Source organism: Chenopodium quinoa, unplaced genomic scaffold, assembly GCF_001683475.1.
Source record: "Chenopodium quinoa cultivar QQ74 unplaced genomic scaffold, ASM168347v1, whole genome shotgun sequence".
Taxonomy (NCBI): domain Eukaryota; kingdom Viridiplantae; phylum Streptophyta; class Magnoliopsida; order Caryophyllales; family Amaranthaceae; genus Chenopodium; species Chenopodium quinoa.
Genome location: NW_018745410.1, coordinates 2,865,196 through 2,887,518, shown reverse-complemented (window position 1 = coordinate 2,887,518; position 22,323 = coordinate 2,865,196). Strand labels below are relative to the sequence as shown.

Genomic DNA, 22,323 nt, shown 5'->3' with positions numbered 1-22,323 from the left:
ATATTAGGCCCTCCCCTAGATCATTGGGCCGCATATAAGGCTCAAACCTGACCCAGTTTAGTAAATTGGCCATAACTTCCTCAATATTCATCGGAATTGGGTTATAATATATCGTTGGAAAGCTCTTGTCAAGCCCCATCCAACTACACTACTATTGGACCCATATCATGGTCCAACCAAACTGGATTGGCTGTTTTCTTAAAATAAGTTTTCAAAAACAGAGAAAAGAGAAAAGAAATTAAAACTATCCGCAACACTAAACTTTCCACACTTTCACTTCATTCGATTATGATTCGACGCGAAAGGTACTCATCACTGGGTTTGGTTTTGGGGAGACACAAATGGGTGTCTACACCTCCGTTTTCAAATCATCAACAATCAATCATCTCTCTTCTCTCTCTAAAGCTAGAAGCTTACTCTCTCTCTATTCTTTTTCTAAACCTTCCCTCTTACAGAATTCCGCATACATTAGTTCTAGACACACCTAGCCAAGCTCGAATTTGCCTTCGCCCTAGACGTGAAAGGTTGATAATTTCTGAGGGTTTGGTCCCAAATCTCTCTTTCAATTATTTAATTTGATTGTTTGTTTAATATTTTCCTTGAAGTTACTAACGCGTGTATTTTGTTACTAAAAAGAGATACGAGGCATCCAAGTAAGTAAATTAATTGTTATTATTTTGATATAGAAATCATGCTTTAATTATTTTAATTCCTAGTATGATGATTAGGATGTCTTTATGATTCCTAGTATCATGTTTAGGATAAAAACTAATATTTCTAATATCATGTATGTCTCTATGATGCTTCCTATTCCTTCCTAATATCATGTTAGAACTAAAGCTTTGATCTTTATTGTTTAGTGACATACTAGGATTTGTTATTAATCTTGTAAGTATCATGCCTAGGATCTTGCTAATGTCATTATGCTTTCATGAGATTGAGATTGTGATTTTTATGATGATGATTGTTGTTATTATTATGTTGCTCAATATATTATTGTTATTGTTTGATCACACCTTTTATGCATGTTTAAAGGGAATTTGTACTTGTAATCCCGCTTAATAAGATAATTAATAATCTTGTTTAGGCTAATATGGTTATAATTCAAGTGATTGCCAATAATAGTTTTGTTTGTGCATTAATATTCAACCAACATAGATTAAACATGTTTAGGGTTAACCTATTGATTGTATGTTAGTCGAAAGTGCACATGAATATGAGAAGAATAAAGTAGAGGCCTATTTTTAGGGTAGGTTCAATCTTTTTTAGGCTGGATTTGTACCTTCATCCTCGAATATCCAGTCATGGTTCAAGACCACTATGGAGTTAGCGATCTCATGGATCGTGAAAGGGTGTAAACTTCACCCTGTGAACGGTTTACAAGTTCCTAAAATTTGTTGGCGACTCTTTTACTCTAGCTTCCTTCCCTTTGGATGCTACCATGCTTAAGTGTATGATCACATCAGTGGGGTTCACTTAGGATGCTTGAAATATATACTACAATTATAAACATTGTTCTTAGGGAGTTACTATATTTACTTGTACATGTATAAATAATAGTCATTGCCTAAATGAAAGTGATGGACAATCTACAACCCTTAAAATGTTTCACCTGGTTCCCTTATGAATAGTAGCAACATGTGCCAATTGCATGTGTGAACTTGCTGACATGGCAAGGGTGTGGCAAAGTTCTTACACCTCGATTGTATGACTTAGCAGTAAGCATGCATTGTTACTTTCTTCTGCAATATTTTACTTTTTACTTAGCAGTTAGGAATCTTGACCATTGGCTTTTCTTTCTTCTGCAATATTTTACTTTTTACTTTCCTCTATCTCTGTAGTGTCTCTTCCATACGCCCCCTTTCTCTCTCTTCTTTCATCTTCACTTTCTCTAAAACCATCAACAATGAGCAACTTCTGAGCTTGCTCATCTCCATCAAATGCAGTTGAATTTTTTCAAGTGATGGCTATCCAATTTAGCTGTGACCACTGAACAAGGCAATTCGTAGGTTTTCGGTGTCGGAAACTTGCACGCTTTCTCTATCTCAGTTTGAAGGTGAAATGATCGGTCAAAGATTTATGTTTTTTGTTACCTGTCAGTTTGAAGGTGAGTATCTCGTTGCTAAGGTACCATTTCCTTACTCCTCTTTCAATTTTTCTGGATTTTTATCGAGTATGTATGTAGATTTTTTGTGATTTTTTAGGACTAATGTTTGAGTATAATTTAATTATAAGCTTTGTTGTTAGTCCAACGCTATGATATTATATTGGTGCATGTTTTTGATTCAGTCTTTCTTTTTTGTCGAACAAGAAAAAGAGGAGAGAAAATGCGATGATCGCGGCAGAGGTAATGGTGGTGGTGAAGTTTTCGGCAGACTGCCGCCATCTCAAGACTGCAACCACTTAAAATATAAATGAAACTCATAAACTTGTAATGTATTTTCTCTCCCTTTCAATTTGCTGTGGTTGAATAGGAAGGTGGAAAATTGCTCATTTCTTAAAAATTAGGCTTTAATTTTAATAAACAAAACTTCTAAATGGAAACTTCTTAATTCAGGCATTCTTTTTTGTCATCAAATTTTAATTTTTGAGTTTTCTTCTTATTTTGTTTATAATGTTCATCGGTGTTGAGTTTCTACTTTAGTTGAGCTTTGTCATTCATCTGAGTATCTATGTGAAATGATCTGATATAACTCATAATTTTTTTTCTTTTCTCTTAAATTTAGTATTCTGGTAGTATGATTTTATATGATAGTATTTGTTAGTTCAATTATGCTTGCATTTGTATAATTGATCATTATCTCATAAAACCCAAAAGGGATTTTATTTTAAATAAAAATAAAAATTAGGGGTTTCTGATTTATTTCAGATTGTTTAGATTTTAAGGGGTTTTGTCAATTCAATTCAGTTTGTTTTAAAAATGGTTTTATTTTCTGATTCAATTCAATTAGTTCATAATTTTGGGATGGTTTGATTCAATTTGGTATATAAAACAGGTTTCAGATTAATGTTACAAATCTCATTGATTTTGGAAACAATATAAATCTACTTCAATTAATGTTCATGGCACAAACGGTGTCTTTATTGTGGCATAGGGTCTGATGCTCAATGATGAGAATCATTAGATAATAGTTGCCTTAAGATACAATTGGTCTTGAGTGATATTGATATTGTCGGAATTTGTCATGAATTTACAACCTTTTGAAGTTGTTTGTTCTTTCCGAAAAATTGACAAGGAAGTATTTTTGGTGTTAGAAGTCTGAAAGGGCACAAATTTCTAATTAGACTTGGTTATTGTATTTAATTTGCCAAGATCAGAGAAGAATGAGAAATTATTCTCCTTTGTCTTTGTTGTAAGATTAAATTTTCTCTTTCAAATTATAATTTGTGGACTTGCTTCATTCTTTCTGGAAATGCAATTAGATTTTGTGCAGAACCCATTAGAGATATTCCTTTATTAGTTTGGTTTTAACTTTTTATTTGAGGGCTTGATGTGTTGTTTGATATGAAAAGGAAGGTCAAAGTACCGGAGTTTTTGAATGGTAAAGGGAAAGGAGTAGAGGCTCATGTGGGGAAGCTTGAGTTTGAGTTTGGGGACCTTCAAAAGTTGCTTGTCGTTCGCACTCTTAAGCTCAAGAAGCTTGATTTTCCATGTAAAAATGTAAGTATTTCTCTTGATATAAACCTTTGTTGCTGGGAGATTGTGCAATGTTAATTACATTTGATACATTGTTTACTGATTTTGTGCTTGGTTATGCATTTAGATCTCAACTTCGTTGCTGGTTCATTGTCTTGATTTCTTCAATTATATATAGGTAGCAATGGTGTTTATAATTTCAAATTTACAATACTGCTGTTTTTATTATAATGGTTTTGATGGTAGATTTCATGAAAGATTTTGAAACTGATAATAAAAACATTTAGAGCTTTAGACTATGTTTTAAGCACAAGTTAATAAGATGAGGATGATCTCTAAGTGGCTGAGTTTATGTATGTAGCTCTAACTTGAAACTGTTTAGAGGCCCAATCGAGCTTCTTTATATATATTTGTCTCTCCTCCATTTATTCTTACAAATTGATATCCGTGTTAGGTTCAATGCGATTGTTACGTGCCATTTGATATACATTGTTTGTGTTAGGACTTGTATTGCTAAGCTAAGGCCCGGCGTTGGTGTCTTCGTAGAGCTTGCTCAACAGAGACAAAATTCATCGTTTAATTTATCCATTTTCGTTCAAGAAGAAATGTATAGACTTATATTTGAGGATAAATTAGTAAGTGCAAGTGTGAGTATTATGTGTACCACGTTTAAAGGAAATAAGAAACTTGATCAATCTATAACCTAAGTAAAAGCTACTCCTATATGTTGTCAATTAATATGTTGGATTATATCTTACTTTGAACTCAAGTAGTGTGAGATTTTTTTTTTGGTTTTCCATTGCCAATTTTCCATGCACGTGTTGGTAAAAGTTGATGTTATCAAGATACTTGAACATGTATATGCATGTACCAATATAGTTTGTAAAAGTGCATGCATATTCATGGAAAAGTATCCGGCCTAGACCATCTCTGCATCTCATGAAGTTAATTATATGTGTATATAAAGGAAGTTGTGAGATCGATCATTAGGATGATCTTTCCGTTATGGACTTATTAGTAAGATATGACTTATTTTGAAAATTAGTTTTTGAGATTTTTAAGAGTGACTAAATGTATGGTAAAGAAAGTCACAAAAGTATCACCTAAATTTAAACGGATTAAGTTAATTAATATTACGCCATCGCATGCATTTATATTTCAATGTATCTCGTTCAAGAATTATTAGAGATGTACATAACAATCCCCTTGAGACTCGACAAATTAGATAATTTATTTTGTGTAAACAAGTATATATATAATTCGTGTCGTATGAGAATTTGTAATTCTTCTTTCTCTTTTCTTAATTTTTGATGTTCTTAATTTGTCATTTGATTTGTTACAATTTGATTTTGTTTGTGAAACTTTGGTATAGGGTTTTGGGATCTTACAAACTTGGGTCAAAATCTAGTAATTGAACTGAATTGGGACTTAATTTATATGTTCAAAATTCAACAAATTAAATGATACGAGTATGTATATTTACACAAAATCGCAAAAGTGTTAGTGGAGTTACCATAGTCAAATATGATAGAAATTGTTGAGGCAAGGATAATAGGAGCACAAGTAAATCTGTTTAGATGTTTATTTGGTTCTTTTCCAGCAACAACTACTTTGCATATTATCTTGGAAACTATGACAAGTAAAGATAATCAATATGAGATGCATAAATTTATGTGGCGTTGGCTTGACAAATCTGTCTTGCACATATCTAATTGATCTCTATGGTGGTATAGAAAAAAGGGGTTTGTGGATATATGATGTGTGGTTTATATTTGATGATGCATTTATACTCAGCAATTTTTTTTTTTGAGGGAAGATATTAGCAGTGCAAGAGTTAAAATACTTTGGGGGAAGTTGCCAAATCGTACATGTTCATCACTATCACGTGTATCCCATCGAGCAACAAGATGGACAACCGTATTACTTGCTCTACGTACATGAGTTCTCTACAATTCTGAAGATATTTCTTCACCATTGTAGTTTTGGTTTAGGCATATAATTTTTTTTTTGAAATATTTAGGGATATATTATTATATTTTAAGTAGCAAGTATGGTATTAAGCTTATTATTTGACGTAATATCTTATTTATTCATCTTCTAGGAAATTGCTCATACAGATTTGCCACCAACTTATTCCATCAGATTAGGTCTTGCGAACCTTGAATGTATTTCACGTAATTTAGCTTAGCTTTTGTATGCCTGTTTATGTAATCAATTTTATTCCCAGGTGTTACTAATTGCTATACATTGGTTATATACTGATGCCTTCAATTTGACAATTTCCATGTGGTAGAGTATCTAATAATTCACTAAATTTATATATATTAATAGGCATTTGAAGAAGCCACATACTATGGGTGAAGAAATTTAAAAAGACTGCTCTCTTATCATGCAACTATTGAGGGAAAACCTCACTCTCTGAACATCAGACCAAGAAGGAGAATGAGAGATTTTTTTTACGCAACAAATGAGAGACAGAGATGGGAGAGATGCAATGCATTTTTTTATTTTTTATTTTTAATTTTCTTTGGAAATAGCTTAATTTAAATAGCACATCAGTTTCCTCTCAAACACATTACACTTTAAAATACTACTATTACTTTGATTTCCATTCATATTTTACAATCTACTTCGTAATAAACAAGACATTTTTTTTTAATTGTTTTGATGTTTCTTATCATATTGTCAAAAATATTGAAAGCTTGGAACGTGACTTCATTACTAGCCAAATGGACAAACTATTAAGAATTGCTACCTAATTTGGAATGAACGAAAATATTCACATAATCACATTCAAAATATATTTCTAAAATGATACTTCGTATATGACAAAATCTAAACTTAAAAACATCTCTAAAGTATTTTGTAATAAATAATAATTAAACCTATTAGCTACATATACACTTCTAATTTAAATCTAAGTTAAACAACTAAGCAAATAAATTAAGTACATTTCACTACATTGGGAGTTTGGGACACACTCTTGTGTGTGACCCAAACTATTACAAGGTGTACACCAACCTCAAACATAACTAATCATCCTATTTTTCATAAAGGTTCTATCAAATTGCTTCGCGCGCAACGCGCGCGGAGAACACCCCTAGTATATATAATATTCTCTATACATATTCCACTTTTCTTCTTCCTTTCCTTAATTTTATAACACGTTATCAAGACAATTGCTTTAAGCAACCTATCAACATTTGAACTCTGCCATAATCTAAGGTATGTCGTGTATACTATTGTTTAGGGTAAAAAAAAACCCCAAGTACATGGTCCAATCCCATGATGACACGTGGTCCAATAAATGGGCGACACATGTCACCATAGGAAGATGACACGCACTAAGAATTAGAGAGCACTTGAAACCAAAATATGTCATAAAGGCCTCCTTACATCAGAAGGCCCAAAAGCACTATAATGCTGCAAAACGGCACCCTCAAGGTGTAGGGAATATTTCAAGAATTACCCCTAACTTGAACCCCACTATGATCATACACTAAAGTACGGTGGCGTCCAAAAGAAAAGAAGATAGAGGAAAAGAGTCACCAACAAGTTTTAGGAACTTGTAAACGTTCACGAGGTGAGGGTTACACCCCTTAACGATCCAGGAGATCGTCAACTCCAATAGGTTTGGAACCATGACTGGTAGTTCGGGGATGAAGGTACAAATCCAACCTAAAAGAGATTGAACCTGCCCTAATAATAGGCCTCTACTTTATTCTGATCGTACTCGTGTGCGCTTTCTGACTATCATGCAATCAATAGGATTACCCTAAATCTGTTTATCTATGTTGGTTGAATATTAATGCTCAAATAAATCTATTATTGGCGATCACTTGAATTATAATCAAATTAACTCTAAACAAGATTATCAATTATCTTATTAAGCGTGATTACAAGTACCAATTCCCTTTAAACATGCATAAAAGGTGTGATCAAGCAATAACAATAAATATATATCAAGCAACATAATAAATAATCATAAAAATTATTATAACAATTATAATCATAAAAATAATCATGTTAATAATAAAGCATAATAATAATAGCAAGATCCTAGGCATGATACTAACAAGATTAATAACAAACCCTAGCATGTCACTAAACATTAAAAATCAAAGCTTTAACCCTAACATAATACTAACATGAATATTAGGAAAAGAATGGGAAGCATCGCAGGAAACACAATTGTAATATTTGATATTAGAAATTATAGTTATTACCCTAAACATGATACTAGGAATATCAAATCGCCCGAACATGACACTAGGAATCATAATAACAATCTAGACATGATTTCTAAATCATAATATCAATAAATCAATTAAAGCACTTACTTGGATGCCTTGTACCTCTTTCTAATAACAAAATACACACGTTAGTTACTTCAAGGAAAGTATAAAACAAACAATTAAATTAAATAATTGAAATAGAGATTTGGGACCAAACCCTCAGAAATTAAAACCTTTCACGTCTAGGGCGAAGGCAACTTCGAACTATGCTAGGTGTGTCTAGTGCTAATGTGTGAGGAATTGTGTTTACAATATAACCCCAAGTAGAGGTTTTCTCTTTGTCAAGGGAGAAGAACCATTGTTTGAAAACGGTTTCAAGAGATAAAGAAAACAATGAAAGACTTTCTTATCAATCCCCTTAATGTTCATTATAGTTTCAAAGGCCCTTAAGTGAAGGTAAGGATTATCTGTTGCCTTGAATTTTGGGATGTCGTTGGCATTAAACTTATGCGAAAAAAGTTCCTTGTCCACCAAGACCCCTTGTGAACTAATGCCTTGAAACTTGTAATCACTAGATAGCTTGCTCAAGCTTTCTTGCATAAGGTCCATTTGTTGTTGCTTCACAGGGTCATTGATTTTGAGAGCTAAAGCCTTCAACGCCTCAGTCACGTCTCAATTGACTCCTAAGTTCATTAACTTCCTCTTGAGTTGCCATTATCTTTTTAGCTTTCCTCTTTTGACGAATCGGTTTATCAAAAATTAAGACTTGAATAAAGAGGTTGTCCTTGATTAATCGCCCTTCTCTCCTCGACCAAGTACCCTGGAAAAGGAAAATTAGGGATATTCCTTGTTAATTATTTGACTCAAACTCTATTCAACATGCAATGGATGGAAGAAGGTAAAAAGAATGAAAGTTGTGATATGGATAAACATGATGTAGATGGAGAGATAAAAAAAAAATAGGAATAGAATGTACCCCCAACTCAAATGATGGAAAAAACCGACTCGTGCATGAACCTAAGACATGGTCATGGTGATATATACTCAAAGTGTGTGCTAAGAGCCTAAGACTAATGAGTGTAATGAGTGTAGATGACATATTAAGACTCTTGTGTAAGACCATGTGGTTAGACTATGTGACTAGACTCAAGCAAAGACTAAGTTAAGACCTCATGTATATGCATTAAACTGGACAGGTTGTGGTATTTTAGTCATAACTTTTGATCTGTGACTCTGATTGGGATGAAACCAACGCCAAATTTAAGAAAAAACTCGGGGCTACAGATCCATAGGGTGTACGACTTGTAGTTATTTCTAGAACACATGCTATGACCAAAACAAGTTGACGTTTGTGTAGTATACTGGAATAAAAATCCGGGTTGACTTAAAGGGACTATGACTCGATTTTAGACATATTTATTAGCTCAAATTAATTAAAAAATTAATTAAACAAAGTCCTTTAGTAATTAATTAATTTATTTAGGCTTAATCACAAGTCAAACAAACGGTTAGGAAAAACACAGAGTATGCACAAGCAAAGAATGCATAAGTAGTCAAGTAGTCACAACATGATGCAATGAGTTTGCAACCTAACCATGGCTCTAGTTCTCTAAAGTTCGGGATATGGGTTACTCAATAGAGGTTCCATGGTTAATTATCCGGATGCACCACGCGGAAGCCTAACCGTGAAGGGTTGGCGTGAATGGATGGGACACCGCGAGTTTTGAAAAACTCGCTTCAATGGTTTGGTGAATTCAACATTCTTGGATATACCCTTTGTTGCTCAGAGTGTTCAATCAGGAGATGGAACATGAATTCCCAGGGGGTTATGTCCATATGTAGAACACATATGGGTTTCAGAAAAGTGAGAAAAACTCAATCAGGAAGTAGGATCGAGCAAACAGTGCTAAAAACTAGTCGAAATTAGAACGCATATTTCTGGCTCGGTATTGGAAGAACTTGGCGCCAGCAAACAGAGTCCAGCGTCACAATTTAACTTTAGCGCCTGGCGACAGAAGATGTTGCCTGGCGCTAATGTCAAATTGTTGGCGCTAGACTTTGTTCCCTGACGCTAGTTCCTACACGCCTCAGCAACTTTCTGTGCTCGATAAAATATTCCAATTTCGCACAGCATTATTTCGATCCTAGTTGTGAAAGATATTCCTCAAATTTCCTACGTGTAAAAATCCTATGTTTTAACTCATTACGGATGGTATTTCCAATGAGATATTTTTTTATGCATATGACAATAATGTTAATCAAAATTACACACATGAAATACTTAGAACTTTTCGAGTCTCATCCACTCATTCTAAATCATTGCCAAAATAAATTTCAGGAATTAAAATAGAAATCCTCCCTAGTGGAGTTGCCAAAAACTGTAGGGAATATTTCAAGCATTAACCCTAGCTTGAACCCCATTGTGATCATACACTAAAGTACGGTGGTGTCCAAAGGGAAAGAAGATAGAGCAAAAGTGTCGCCAACAAGTTTTAGGAACTTGTAATCCGTTCACAAGGTGAAGGTTACACCCCTTAATGATCCAGGAGATCGTCAAATCCAATAGGTCTGGAACCATGACTGATAGTTCGAGGATGAAGGTACAAATCCAACCTAAAAGAGATTGAACCTGCCCTAATAATAAGCCTCTACTTTATTCTGATCGTACTCATGTGCGCTTTCTGAATAACATGCAATCAATAGGATTACCCTAAATCTGTTTATCTATGTTGGTTGAATATTAATGCACAAATAAATCTATTATTGGTGATCACTTGAATTATAATCAAATTAACCCTAAACAAGATTATCAATTATCTTATTAAGTGTGATTACAAGTACCAATTCCCTTTAAACATGCATAAAAGGTGTGATCAAGCAATAACAACAAATATATATCAAGCAACATAGTAAATAATCATAACAATTATTATAACAATTATAATCATAAAAATAATCATGTTAATAATAAAGCATAATAATAATAATAGCAAGATCCTAGGCATGATACTAACAAGATTAATAACAAACCCTAGCATGTCACTAAACATTAAAAATCAAAGCTTTAACCCTAACATAATACTAACATGAATATTAGGAAAAGAATGGGAAGCATCGCAGGAAACACAATTGTAATATTTGATATTAGAAATTATAGTTATTACCCTAAACATGATACTAGGAATATCAAATCGCCCGAACATGACACTAGGAATCATAATAACAATCTAGACATGATTTCTAAATCATAATATCAATAAATCAATTAAGCACTTACTTGAATGCCTTGTACCTCTTTCTAATAACAAAATACACACGTTAGTTACTTCAAGGAAAAGATAAAATAAACAATTAAATTAAATAATTGAAATAGAGATTTGGGACCAAACCCTCAGAAATTAAAACCTTTCACGTCTAGGGCGAAAGCAACTTCGAACTATGCTAGGTGTGTCTAGTGCTAATGTGTGAGGAATTGTTTTTGTAAAAGGCTAGGCTAGAAAGAGAGAGAGAGAATAAAGAATTTCTTGATGAAAGTTGATGAGAATTGATGATTTAAAATTAAAGGTGGGTAATATGACCTCTATTTATGGGGAAAAAAGAGAGTCGAAGAATAATAAAAGAATTCGAATTCGAATCGAAATAAAACTCGATGGACAACAGTTCTTGCGGATTTTGTTTTTATCATATCTTTTTAATCCAGAAGTCCAAATAAGGCATGTAATATGTCGTTTCAAAGCTCTTAAAGTATTCTTTCCAAACAAATTAGAATTAGATTAAAATCTTTTGTAGATAAAAAGATATGTCCGAAATAGTAGGACGATGTCAGTTTTGGATAGAGTTTTGTATCTCATTCATATCTTTTTTGTTATACCTCGGAATTAATATTATAATATATCATTGGAAAAATAATTTCAAGATCTATCCAACCATATAAAATTTTGATAAATATTATGAGGCACTAAAATAAAATCTGACTGTCTTTGAACATCTTTAAATTCGAATAGAATTAGGATTTAAGAAAAAGGAAAGTTTGAAAAAGGAAAGTTTTTATTTAATTTAAATTCTTTAATCTTATCTTTTCAAAAAGGATAATTAAGATCTTTTAAAAAATTATAGAAGCTTCTAATTAATTCTAATTATTTTAGGAATGGGATTAAACCTTTGGACCCTCCACATGATCATTGGGTCGTAGGTAAAATCCGGTTTGGGTCCACTTTAGTATTTTGGCCATAACTTCCTCATTATTTATCAGAATTGGGCTTATAATATATCGTTGGAAAGGTCTTTTCAAACCCCATCCAACGATACCATTATTGGACCCATATCATGGACCAAACTAAACTTTAATGTACGTTTTTCAAAAATAGGGTAAGAAAAAAAATATTTTCAAAAACAGATAGGAAAGATATTTTAATAAAACATCCTCATCACTAGACTTTTCACACTTTCGCTTTGTTCGATGATCAAATGACATGAAAGGTATTCATCACTAGGTTGGGTTTTGGGGAGATACAAATGGGTGTCTACACGAGGACACATGTCCTTTGCTGATTGCGCAGCCAATCAATGGCCCTAAATTCTAGGTCACTTACCCTAAAAGGGCACAAATCCCCACCCCTATAAATACCCCAATCATTGCTGATGGGAGGGGTGTATTGTTACATAACATTGAATAGAGCACTAAAAGCTCCAACTTCTCTCTCTACATTTATTCCGTTTCCGGTCACTAACTTGATCGTTGGAGGCAAATTCGTGTTTTGCAGGTGTCTGCGTTCCGTTCCCAGCCAGAGCGTGACCAGTATCCCAAGGGATTTTAAAAAACCCCCAAACATTTGGCGCCGTCTGTGGGGATACTCGTCTGTTATGGCAATGGTGGTCAAACACCAGGTGCCGACCCTTGCCCCGGCAAGGACGGCTTTGTTGAGAATTTAGTCACAACAATTCATTCTAGCGACCCTTTGTCCGCTTCATTACATGAGGCAGAAGATCGTCCAGTTACTACTGGTTCGCTGTTGCTCGCTTTGAACAAGCTCTGAAAAGAGATGGAGGGTAAGCGACCATCTTCTTCTAGGCAGCAGCCCAGAAGAGAAGGAGAGGGCCAGCAAAAGAAAACCCAGAGCAAAGCGACCAATGCTGAAGATGCTGGGAATACCCCATACCGCCGGCATGAGCGTGTGCCGAGGGTACCAAGGGTAGATATGACTTGGCCCCTTGATAAAACAGAGTCGGCTGGGGGGGTAGGCCAGACAACCTCAGAAAAAGATTACTGAGCCGTCTCGGCGTTGGAAGGATGCTAGGGATTACCTTCGGCACAAGCAGCGTGAAGGAATAGCTTATTCGGACACGACCTCTACACCATCAATGCCGGGTGATTTCTCAAGCCATACCTCCTCCAAGCGTACTAGTACGGCAAGGACCAGTGGGAGTCAAGCTCATTGGACTCAAACTCCAATTCTAATTGCTCCAATGCAACCGTTTCAATATCCATCTCTCCAGAATTTTAATACCTTTCCGCCGACTAACCCTGTTGTCTTTGGATAGTATGGGCAATTCGGTCAGCCATTTGACCAGGCTGCTTACCTGTCCGGGCCGGTTGCTCAGCCGCAGTCCATTGAATGGCAGATGCGCATGTTAAACCTTAGAGAAAAGCCGCCTCCGTTTTCTCAAGAGATCCTCTACACTCTTGAGTCTGCGAAGGTGAAAAGTGTACTTGTGGGTGCCTACGATAGCACGGGAAACCTGGAAGAGCACGTCACTTCGTATCGGAATCTTATGTATTTGCAATGTGTGGATGATGCCACTTGGTGCAGGTGCTTCCCGGCCACTTTCAAGGGTGTGGCGCAGGACTGGTTCAACAGTCTGCCGGCTGGATGCATCAACTACTTTACTACTTTAAGCATGTTGTTTGTTGGAAATTTTTCATACAACATCCCGCTAAGGAAGACTAGCCTTAATTTGGCTACGATTTTTCAGGGTAAAAATGAAGGTTTGCGTTCGTATGTCTAGAGATTTGATCAAGAAAAAGCCCAAATTCATAATCTGCTGGATGAAATGGCCTATTCGGAATTTCTCCGGGGGTTAAGGAATAATGGTTTCAAATTTGACTTGGTTCGCAAAAAGGTTTGGACATATGCAGGAGTTCTGCGGGAAGCCGAAGCCTATATTGAGGCGACAGACTTCTGTTCACTCACTAAAGATAAAGTACTGGCCAAGGGGGCTGAGAAGAAACAATCTTCTCTACAAGACTCGGCTGGGAAAAAGAAAGAGGGAAAGAACAAAAGAAAGGAAGTCTGGGTATTTGATGACCTAGAAACCAAGTCAAAGAAGCCAAAGACGTACGAACCGCAGTATAAGTTTAACAAGGATTTTTATTCAATTTTGATGGAGATCAAAGATAAGTTTGAATTTGAGAAGCCCATGCCGATGAGAGGCTCGGTCTAGCACAGAAACAAAAACAAGTATTTCCATTACCACAAGGATGTGGGGCATGATACAAACAAGTGCAACAATTTAAAGAGGTTGCTAGACAAGCTGGCCAAGACGAGCATGCTTAATTTGTACGTGATGAAGTCCAAGTTCACGTACACTCGGACAGACAATAAGTTTGAGAAGAAAAAGAAAAATGAGAAGGAAAAAGATGGAAACAGCACAGACTCTGATTTTGTGGCTGTCATATCAGGAGGCTTTGCCGCAGGCTGCCCAACCATGAGAGGAATTAAGAAGGATGTTGTAGACACCAAATTTTGATCCTACTTTTGTAATTGTCACTATTAATCATCTTTTATTATTATAGTTATAGTTTTTTTGCAAATAATAACTATTATTTTGCTAAATATTTTTATAAACTTATTGACGTTTGTTTTATTATTTAAAATGAAGAAAACAAGTAATAATAATGATTTTTATTTATAATTTCCAAAATACATGTTACAATTTGTACTTCTAAACTACTAAATTACAAAATATTGAAGTACAGCTAACACAACATGTATTTTTACCCTGCTCCACCGAAGTAATCTTCGGGCTTTACTTGTGGATTAACAAGTAAATTAATACATCCATTAGGAGCACCACTAGCCCCACAATGTACATGAAGTAAACCCTTATCATCTTCATGTCTTCCTCAAAGGTGAAGACAGGTTGATCTTCCTAGTTTTCTTGAAACATGGTGGCCGAGTTTAATGGTGGTTTTTTGTTTGGTTTTTTCGGGTAAGGAAGAAGATGGAAGAAGATAAGAATTAAGTGGTGAGTGAAGATTTTGGATAAGGGTAATTTCTATTTATAGTAAAAAGTGTGTATTTTAGCCCTATTTTTATACGTATATGTATAATAATAGTATAGTATAAAGTACAATATTTTTTGTCTTGCCAGGGGAATATGTCATTTTCTTTATAAACAAGCGTTGTTTACTCCTTTAGAGTATAATAAGTACTTCCTCTGTTCTTTTTTACTTGACCTGTTTCTTTTATCATGCTTGCCAATGCAAAAATTTAGCGATCAATAACTTTTATTCTTCATAAATAAAAATTATAAAAGTTGTATATACGATAATGCTTATTGAGACGAATTAAAAAAGATATCATATGAATATATTTTTCCTTACATTTCATTCACAAAAGACGGTCAAAGGAGAGGTGGTGAATAGTGTAAAAGTCAAAGCGGATCAAGTAAAAAAGAACGGAGGATGTATATTCGTATGTTCACTTAGACTGCTAGAGTAAGTTTTATTCTTTTTATTTTATCTAGTGATTTTTGCGATTTGTGCACTACTCTATTATATGACCAGTTTACCTAAGCTATAAAGTCCACTACTCTAAAGACTCATGCCCAACCAATATAGGGAAATGACAAACATCCCCACACCTAAATGGTACTATATGTTGTAGTGCTAAAGGGACCTCCTTTTATGTACGCTTGTTATAATGTCTTGGTCTTTTTGACCCGTAGTTAATACTTGATCCGATAAATATAAGTTCGGACCAAACCCATTAATATTTATATAAGGATAATTGAGTATTGTTGGACGAGAGTAAACGAGAAATACTTGTGAATACAACGCGTAGTAATGAAGTATGTATGAATAGTAAAGACAACTGAAAATTCGGATCGTGTATTGAGTTTATGTGAATGATGTTGCATGATTATCTTCATTTTTGGTATCTTACCTCTGTTCGTTCTCCACATACTTAATGACTCTGACATTCCCTTTTTATTTCTTTTTTTATTTTTTTTATTTTGTTTTTCAATCATTCTGTTTTGCTTATTTAGTTTAGTTAGTGTAATCTTCTGTCAATTTTTGATGTACAATCGTCAATAGTGAATTAATGTTACCTTTTTTTTTATCCCCCGCAGTTAATATTGTATCCAATAAATTTCAATTTGGATCAATTGTATCAATATTTATCCGACGCTAATTGGGACAACTGGATTTCATACGCGTCATATATTGCATTTCACTATGCAAACACTATTTGACATTATTCAAATAGTAATTTATGTTATGTTAATTTGCTTTGCCGACGTGAATTTGGTCTTATGTTTTATTTGTTTTCCTGTTGTTTTGATCTAGTTTTGTATCTTTTATCTTTTTATTTTTTTTTTATTTTTTTGTTACGACTATGATAAGTATAAATTTGTGTTTTAGTAGAGTAAAGCAAGATAAGAGTTTACCTTTTTTTTAAGGTCATTCGGTCAAGGGAATATATTTTACTCTTGACTACCTTAAATTTGTGTCGTATGACTTAATATTGTATGATATATTTTCACGTTCACCATGTCAATCTTATGATTTTATATGATTTACTTTACGTTATACTTTTAGTAAGGGTTATTAATTGAAATGCTCGTATTTATAAGGTTTTTTTTTCGTATGTTTAGATGTTCTTGGGTAAATTTATATGTACTATCTAATAAGGGTAGGGGTTGTTTTTATTTTTATTTTTACTTTTTTTTATATAAGCTCTAAAATATTTTGTCCAACCCTACAAGTATTGTAATCTAATGTCTTTGTGTAACTTTTAGAGCTGACATCTCAGAGTTGATAGTTATTTTATGAGTGTTGTTTTAGTACCTTGGTGAGTATAATAGTCACTAAATAAATTTAGGCACTCTGTTATTGTATACCATGTGAGTTTTTTTTTGGAGTTGTGACATGACTTGGTGATATATATTTTTTTACCATGGCATTTTAGAACCTTCTTTATATAAATATTAGAGTTGATTTTTTTACAGTTTTCTTTATTTTTATCAGTTTAAGCGTTGCAAAACAGATTAAGTAAGTTTGTTACACATAAAACAAAAGAATTTAATATCAAGATTCTCATTATTACCAAAATCTTGACATTTACCAAAATAATACTTGAATTTTAATTAATTTATTTTTTTTATTTACAAATTAATCCCTTTATTTTCCTATAAATACCCCCCTAATTTTCAAGTTTAGGACACACCAAAAATTCCTACAAATTCTCTCTCTAAAAATTCTCACTAAAAAATTTTTCTCCTCTAATCTTTGCTTTAGTTAAAATCTCTCTAATATAGCTTTATTGTTAAATTATTAGCTTATTAAAAGCCTCTTATAATTAAGTTGATATTGTTATTTTTATTTAAGAGATGTTATCATCTTTATATCCTATTAAAAAAAAACACAAAAATATTTCAAGTTCAAGCATTATTTTTTTATTATCCTAGTTAAAAAGAATATTAGTAAGTCTATATTAAAAAAAAGGGGTTTGTTTCTCAAGATTTAGCTTTATTTTTCAAGTTTATTTTCTCTAATCAAAAATAAAAATAAAAAAAGTTCTTTAGGTTTATTTTTGCATTAATTTCCTTTAATATCTCAAAACTCCAAAATAAAATTACTTAGTCTCTTTTATTGCACTTTAATTAAGGAGTGATCATCTTTTCATCCCTGATAAGTAAGAAGGGTGTAGGCGTCGATCGAAGTGCGCCTACGTTAAAGCATGTGATGAATATGATTGACACTCTTAGGAAGTAGGAATTGACTTATACGGTTAGGGACAAGGAAAGTAGGGAGCCGCCAACAAGTTTTTAAGGAACTTGTAAACCATTCACGGATCATAAAAAGGCAACCACGATAAGGGACAACGATAGGCAACAATGATTGTGAAGGTTACACCCCATTCATAATACATGAGATTACTAACTCCATATGGTTCGGAATCACGAAAGGAGGATCGGGGATGATGGTACGAAGTGAGTCATGGAGTCACATTCGCCCGTATTGACCTCTACTCGATTCTTATAGTGAAAAATGATTCCTGCAATCTCAAAGGCATACAAACAAAAATTCAATTTGCTCCAAACTATTATTATGCTAAATTGGCTGAATATTAATGCAACACATAATTCTAAAATATCGTGATCACTTGATTAAACAACAAGATTAAAAAGGAACCTAAACCGGTTGTCAAAATTATCTTATTAGGCGTGATTTTCAATTACATATTCCTTTTAAACATGCAATATGGTGATCATAAAAATAATAGAATAAACATTAATATTGGAAGAAATTTAACAATAATTCCAACAATATAAAATCGTTAGAAAAATAATAGAAATAAAAGGAACATAATTCTTACTTTGATTCTGTTTGTTTGCAACTAAAAAAAAATAAACGAGTTAGTAACTTCAAGGAAATAATAATAAAAAAATAATTAAATTAAATTAAATACAGTAGAGTTGATTTGGGGCCAAACCCTCAAACAGTTCTACCTTTCACGCCTTGGCTTAAGGACAGAACCGCGAGTAAAGTATGGACTCCTTTGAGCACTTGAAGAAGGAATTTTGAAATGAGAAGGGTAGGCTAGTGTTTAGGGTAAAGCATAGAAGAGAGAAAAATAAAACTAGAGAATTAATTGATGCCCCGTACATCAGAAATGAGGGGGTATTTATAGAGAAAATGTGCTGAGTGAGCACACGGAACCCTAAAATGATAAAAACCCTAAAAAAAATCCCGCGACACGGCAATATGTACCGTGACACGGGAAGTCCCACCGTTAGACGGGAAACATTCCCGTGACACAGTGCTTTTTTAGTGTGACGTGGGAAATTTTCAGCAAACAAGGAAGAAAACGCGTTAAGGGTTTACGCGGAAAAGACACGTAAATTCCCGTGTCACGGCAGATTTCCCGTGTCACGGGAAATCCCACCGTTAGACGGGAATGATACCCGTGACACGGTGGGTACCTGCCGTAGCGCGGGAATTTCCAGCCTGCTTTTCCGTTTAAATACATTTTTAACCCTAATTTCGTTCAGCATTTTAAGTGCTGATTGATAATTTCGGGCCATTTTCTGATTTATTATTATTTGGGCTAAAATAAGAAAATAATTAAATAAAATAAATAAAAGGTTTGGGCCAATAATAAAACAATAAAATATAAAAGGTTTGGGCTAAAATTAAATAATAAGTTTGGGCTGAAATTAAAACTATGCTTTTACCAAACATCAAGACAAATCCATGGACTGTTCAAAAATATGAATTTAATCAAATACGATTTTTTAAGCACCCTCGGGATTAAATACTTAACCTGACCAATAGTGGCGGTGAAAGGTTGTTCATCATCGGGTTTGGTTTTGGGGAGACATTTTTAGGTGTCTATAGAAGCCCACACTTTGACTGAGTTTGTAGAAACGTCAGTTTCGAAAACGATAGTCAAAGTAGTCGATAGGGACGGAGAATGATTTAAGACGTTCTGCGATCCTAAATCACTCTGTATACGCCGATACCTGCAGAAAAATGTTAATTCCACAAATAAAAGAGTAAAAGGATAGAATACGTATCTGGCACCAGTGTATCGGTGATAAACGAATTTGGCAGCTTCCTATGCTTGAAGGAATCCACCGAGTGACATTTGTTGAAACGCTTTCTATGCTTGAGGAAAGCCGACTGAAGAGTTTAGTAGTTTTCTAAGCCTGAAGAAACCTACCGGATAATACTTTCCATGCCTGAGGAAAGTCGGCGAATGAATTAGGTGTCATTCTATGCTTGAAGAAATCCACCGATAATGCCTTCCATGCTTGAGGAAAGTCGACAAAGAAATTTTGCGGTTTTCTATGCTTGAAGAAAAATCCACCGATAATGCTTTCCATGCTAGAGGAAAGCCGACTTGGCGGTTTTCTATACTTGAAGAAAAATCCACCGATAACGCTTTCCAAGCTTGAGGAAAGCCGACTTGGCGGTTTTCTATACTTGAAGAAAAATCCACCGATAACGCTTTCCAAGCTTGAGGAAAGCCGACTTGGCGGTTTTCTATACTTGAAGAAAAATCCATCGATAACGCTTTCCAAGCTTGAGGAGAGCCGACGACTACTATAATCACTGAAATTTGCAAGTGTATGATGGTCCGATTATTCCCGAACGTGGGCCGCAGATGATTCACACTTTCGAGTCGATTATCCGACCATATTAGGTGCTTAAAATATCGACAAAATGACTTTAATGCTTCTAGGGGCAAAATAGTAACTTTAGTCCTCTTTAAGTATCAGTTAAAATTTTTTGCGTAATTCCAGCGAAAAATAACTGTCCAATTTGCGCGGAAAATCATGCAATTTTAGTCAAAATGCCAGGAATATTCGCAAATAGCCATGTAGGGCAGGCACAAAGCCACCGTGTCACAAAATGGATTCCCGTGACACGGCACAGGTCCCCGTCACGCGGCAGCGGGGTCCCGTCAGCTGAAAATCAGTCAATTGGCATCTTTGACCAGTCAGACTACGTGCACCACACAATATATTTTCGTTACATGGGAACGGGATCCGTTGCATGGGATTTTTTGTCTTTAAATATCAACTATTTCTCCTATTTTGCTCATCCACCATTTCTCTTTCTTGTCCGGTTTTCACCCAAAGAAAAAAAAATTTCTTTTTGCTCGGATTACCGTGTCTCGGCGGCTTCTCACCGGTGCTCGGAGTTTTTTTCCGTCAGCCGGAGTCACCTACCGTGTCACAGCATTTATGTGTTTTCGTCTTCTTTTTTTTTTCGCTGCAACTTGCTGTTAGTCGTTGCTGCTTGCTGTTAATCGTCGTGCTGCTGTTGCCTGAAGCCACCACTGGTGTCGTCGGAGCTCCGTCGTCGTCTCAGAGGCTCCGTGACATGAACGACAACCATCGTGTCGCGGCGCTGCTTTCCATGTCGCGGTGAGTGAGCTGGGTTACCGGAGTTTTTTTGAGCTTTTATTGCTCAATTTTTCACCAAATTCACTCCAAATTTTTTGCTATACTCCTCATATTCGAACCTCTACAAGGATATATGTAAGTTCCTCTTAATTTTGTCTTGAATTTGCCTCAAATGAGTAATTTCATGAATAAACCTTTAGAAATCAATTTGAGGATTTTTTTATGTTGAAATTCTTGCCATGAATTTACTTGTATATGTATGCATGTGCGTTTGTGAGAAATTTGAGACAAAAATTGCATGATTTGATGGAGAATTGAGCAAATCACCATTTTTGGTCACTACTTTTTGTGAAATGATGTTCTTGTTGTTCATGTTACTTCTTTGCACTTGAAATTGTGAAATATTGGTGGTAAATCTTTGTAAAATATGTCATGATGTGTTGATTCATCATTTTTGTGCAATTTCGAAACATATTTCGTGTATGTAATATATTGCCATAGAGAACATAGTATCGTGCGGCTAGGAGAACTGTAGTATTAGTCTGTCATGGAGAAACTAAATACTATAAATACTTCCATAATTTTGCCAATTTTTAGCCTTGAGGTAAAAATTTAGCGTATAATGCGATAAACAACTAAATAACTTAGGAAGTGATGCTAAGCATTTAGACCTTTTTTTTATAATAGCATGCCTAGGCGACAGGATCGCGATCTTTCCACCCATGGCCGGTGTCAGGCTTTTCGGGAGGACACTCCCACTATTCCCGAGGGTATGGACGACGATGCCTTAGAGTCCGATCCTCGGGCTTCTACGAGTAGAGGTAGGTGGGTTCCACCTCTGTGGAATCCAGACCAGTTGGTTTTCTACCGTGAAAACCACGTTTCTCATCGCCCACTCTCTGGCATAGTCGACGGCACGCTTCGCCACCACAGTTCTGGAGCCGGAGATTTGATTCCTCGACTTCACCAGATCATTACGAGGGATCCTGCTACGAACGCCTTATGGGAATCGGCTAGTTTAGTAGATTTCTATACGACGGTCGTAGGGTTTCGCAGCCCCCGGGGTTGCGGTGCGACAGTCGTTCGCGCATTGTTAGAGTATTTTTGGGATACTACAAACACTTTTCATTTTGCTTGGGGGGAGATGACAATGACCCCTCTGGACTTCAGTATGATTAGCGGGCTGCGCTTCACTGACCGAGCCGTAGCTCAGATGTCTGATCTGTCTTGGGGAGCGGCTGAGGCAGCCGATTTGTTAGGTCCGATTGTTCAGCATATCAGGACCCGTTCAGTGTCTCGAGGTGGTCCTAGGAG

General features: G+C 35.0%; 1 long non-coding RNA gene across 2 annotated transcripts; it reads left to right on the top strand.

Annotated features, from left to right (window-relative positions):
- The first annotated feature begins 1,737 nt into the window (after positions 1–1,737).
- Positions 1,738–5,916, top strand: LOC110713166. 2 transcript variants are annotated; one of them, XR_002509798.1, is made up of 3 exons: positions 1,738–2,107; positions 2,312–3,661; positions 5,454–5,916. It is a non-coding gene; the product is annotated as an uncharacterized LOC110713166 (long non-coding RNA). The 2 variants fall into 2 exon arrangements; XR_002509797.1 differs by having other exon boundaries at positions 1,738–2,127.
- The last annotated feature ends 16,407 nt before the right edge of the window (positions 5,917–22,323 follow it).